The sequence below is a fragment of the Salvelinus sp. IW2-2015 genome, linkage group LG17, assembly GCF_002910315.2.
Source record: "Salvelinus sp. IW2-2015 linkage group LG17, ASM291031v2, whole genome shotgun sequence".
Taxonomy (NCBI): domain Eukaryota; kingdom Metazoa; phylum Chordata; class Actinopteri; order Salmoniformes; family Salmonidae; genus Salvelinus; species Salvelinus sp. IW2-2015.
In genome coordinates, this window is record NC_036857.1 from 28,939,939 (window position 1) to 28,944,383 (window position 4,445).

The following is a 4,445-nucleotide window of genomic DNA, read 5'->3' on the forward strand; positions in this document are numbered from 1 at the left end:
CACTGGGCTGGTTCAAAGATCAACACAAACCCCATTTTATCTCACTAAAGAAAGGATTCCCAAAAGAAAACACTGGCCTGCCATGGGGAAGTATTTAGTATTCAGTACGACCTTTAATGTGAACGGTTCTTTCCTTTTATCTGACTACAGGCAATAAACCCATAGGGAGATTTGGACCAAGCAGGCTAGGGAAACCAGGGACAGAACCCAAACATGTACGTATACATACTAGTATATAAAACACATGGCAATACAAATATAGTGAATAATGAATAATCTGGGGACAGAACAGAAACCCACAATGTTGGTCTTTGAGTGTCCGGAGTTTTCCTCTCCTCTGCAGTGAATGTGGATTGCTTCCCAAAATGACCATATTCACTTCTAGTGCACTGCTTTTTGGCCAGGCCCGTAGGCCTCACCCCTGTCTCATCTTATTAGCTTGTTTCGGAGGAAAGAAGGGAGATAGAAAATGGGAACAACAGATTACTCCCTTTGGCAAGGGGTGGGGGGGGAGGATGTTATTTCACCTGTTATTGTTGGCTGAGAAATGAGATGGAGCAGGGGAAAGTGGCCAACAAGTGGTTTTGAAAAGGGGGTTACCACGGAAAACCATTGCAAACACAAACAACACAACACACTCAGCTAGGCACACATTTATCCTCCCACACACATACATCGCGACGTTGATCCCTCTCTCTCTCTCACCACAGATGGTACATCTAGTAAACACACGTTTCTGGTCAGGCCACTTTCCCATGCTGCAATGCCTCTGCGTATTCACCCGACAAGCCAACTTGATAGGGTTCCATAAAGACCGCCCTAACTTATGGGTGGGTGGGTGCATCCAGAGTCGCCTCGCCCACAGGCCCCCCTCAGTTGTGCACAAACTCTCTCCATTCACCACCAAACATCTTTCACCCAGTTGCCACCCTGCCACCACAGGGACACACACACACAACCACCGACCACCAGGAGTAGCTGGCAGGCACGTGCGAAGTGAGGAGGGGGAGGGGGCGGAGGTGCGACGCGGAATGAACCACTTGATAGAGGGCTCGTTGGATATGGTCTTGCCAGGTGGCTAGGTACTATTATTCTGGCGAAGAACACAAATATTACTTCTAACTGCGTCAATTTCCTCTATCCTACAGATACTCCGCCTCCTCAAAACAAGCTCGTCACCAGCCACTGCCAAGTTTGACGTTATCAACAGCACGTCTCCAAATCTCCTCAAATTTCAACTGTTTTTTTTGAGAGCCGAGCGGTTTCTGCTGCTCTGTAATTCCAATTTCTCCAAATCTTCAAATTTGTCAAAATGAAGGGCTTAAGTGTTAATGGTTATTTCCCGAATGGTTAAGGTAAGGGTTACGGTGTGGGATGGCGTTAGAAAAAACATGGGATCGAACCACCTCCTTCTGATCCCAAAGTCATGGGAATTACAACCCAAGCCTTCTTGAATGCGCTTCACTGTTGCCCCAGTAGCCATCTTGAATGATTTCCCGATGTCTTCATCAAATCAAAATAAAATAAAATTTATTTGTCACAACATATTTAGCGGATGTTATTGGCGAGGGTGTGGCCGAAGGCGCTTGGGTTCCTAGCTCACAACCAATGCAGTAGTGTCTAACAATTCACAAAACCATGCAACAAAATCTAAAAGAAAAGAATGAATTAAGAAATATATAAATATTAGACGAGCAATGTTGGAGTGTCATTGACATGTCGGAGTGGCATTGATCATTCAGGAACGGAATGGAAGACGGTCCAAATGTTCGAAGTCAATTCTTGAACAAAAAGCCGGCGGCTGCAGCCCAAAGAGCAGGGTGATGGTGTGTCGGGGTAAGTGTGGCAATTGGGTGAGTGTAGAATAATTTTATTTGGTCGGATCCCCATGTCCTTTTCTTGCATATTTTCTAAATTTATTTTCCTCCCTTTCTTTATCTCATTTTCACGGCTGGGGAGGAGGTATTCTTATTTTCTTTAACTGTTTCGGTTTCTTTCTTCTTAATTTGTCGTCATCTTTCCTCTCTTCTCCCGCATGTTTACCATATTCTTCTCGGTCGTTGCACTCCATTCTCCATCATCTATTCTGTTTTCCCTTATACCTAATTCCGATCCTCTATAGTTTTTAATTACTTATTTCTGTCTTAGACTACCATTTCCTCTTCTTAGCACTCAAACACATGTATAATGTTTCATCTCACCTTCATTAACATCTATATTAACAAATACAAAAAAATATAGTATAGTATATAATATAAAATATTAATACAAATAATGTTTTGTTGCACATAATATGTGCAGTGAAATGTGTTGTTTTACAGGTCAAGCCATAGTAGTACGCACCCCTGGAGACAAACATGAGCGTTAAGTGCCTTGCTCAAGGCACCTCGGCCAATTGTACGCTTGTCGGCTCCGGTATTAAACTAGCGACCTTTGGATTACTGGCCCAACGCTCTAACCGCTAAGCAACATCAGAGACAGAGGAAGGAGGAGAGGGATGTGATCTAAAGCTGAACTTTACCCTCTTGATTGTTCTAGACAAATGACAACACATAAAACACAACCGCACGTTCACGCTCACACCACAAGCGCCCACAGACATGTACAGACACAGGCTCTTAACACACCTCCTTGTCCCCCTTCTGTTTCTGATCTCTCCGCAATACACACACACACACACAACCACACACAACACACACCACACACACACACACAACACACACACAACAGCACACACACGACACACACCAACACACCACACACACACAACACCACACACACACACACACACACACACCACACACAACCGATGGAAAGAAGCGCGTGGCCTCGACCCGTGCCGTCTGAATAGTATGAAGTTGATCCCATAGCATCCTGCATGTTGGTTCATAGTAGGCTAAAAGAGAGAAGGAGGGAGAGGCCGGAGGATGAAGATCTAATAGGGATTTACATGCCTCTATGGGCTTGGAGGAGAAGCTATGCTGTTAAGAACTTTCATTTCACATGCATAATTTCATACGCTCTCCTGCTTATTCACCACAGTCACTCCTTCGGGTGGTTCCCCCCTGAAACGGAGTTCAACTAGGTCTCAGCATCCGCGTATGTTTTAGAATACACTCCATATTTGATTTATGCAACCTAAATGCTATATAATGCGAATGGATTTTCACTAGTGCTTTTAACATGAATTCTCTATTGTTAGCATTGTAATACCCATGTATCTGAGTCTTTGATTGCCCTTGGGTATGAATTGATTCCTAGGTTTACCCCCTCAAACATCGGCTCAGCCGTTTCATGTTCAAACATGTTGTCGCAGGACATTTCGCATTGATTCCCAGCCTCCAGAAAAAATAATGGATCCCTCAATTGAAATCAGGCTTTCCCCAATTACGATGGATAACTCCAATGACAATGGAGAACTCCAATACAGATGGATAACATCCAATTACAGATGGATAAACTCAAATTACAGATGGATAACTCGAAATTACAGATGATAACTCCCAATTACAGATGGATAACTCAATTACAGATGGACACCTCCAATTACAGACTGGATAACTCAAATACAGATGATAACTTTCCAATTACAGAGGATAACTCCCAATTACAGATGGATACTCCAATTACAGATGGATACCTCCAAATTACAGATGGATAAACAGAACCAACTATGTACGTATACATACTAGTATATAAACACATGGCATATACAATATATAGTGAATATATGAATATCTGGGGACAGAACAGAAACCACAATGTTTGGTCTTCTGAGGTGTCCGAGTTTTCCTCTCCTCTCAGTGATGTGGATTGCTTCCCAAATGGCACCATATTCACTTTCTAGTMRACTGCTTTTGGCCAGGGCCCYTAGGGCCCTCACCCCTGGTCTCATCTTATTAAAATGTTTCGGAGGAAAGAAGAGGAGATAGAAATGGGAAACAGATACTCCCTTGGCAGTGGATGGATGTTTTTTCACCTGTTATTGTTGGCTGAGAATGAGATGGAGCAGGGGGAAAGTGGCACAAGTGTGTTTTGAAAAGGGGTTCCACGGAAAACATTGCAAACACAAAACACACACACACTCATGCTAGGGCACACATTATTCCTCCCACACACATACACACACTTGATCTCTCTCTCTCTCTCTCCCACAGATGTACATCTAGTACACACATGTTTCTGGTCAGCCACTCCCATGCTGCAATGCCTCTGGTATTCACCCGACAAGCCACTTGATGGTGTTCCATAAAGACCCCCTAACTATGGGTGGGTGGGGTGCAATTCAGAGTTCTGCCCTCCGCCCCACAGGCCCCCCTCAGTTGGGGCACCAAACTCTCCTTCACCACCAACATTTTCACCATTGCCACCCCTGCCACCACAGGACACACACACACAACCACCGACCACAGGATGTAGCTGCAGGCTGCAGGTGGGAGGGGGGG

The 4,445-nt window shown here is 44.4% G+C and overlaps 1 protein-coding gene across 3 annotated transcripts in view; it reads right to left on the reverse strand.

The window, feature by feature from the left end:
* The window catches only part of znf385a (zinc finger protein 385A), a 107,252-nt gene that overhangs the window by 6,942 nt on the left and 95,865 nt on the right, over positions 1-4,445 (reverse strand). The window lies entirely within an intron of this gene.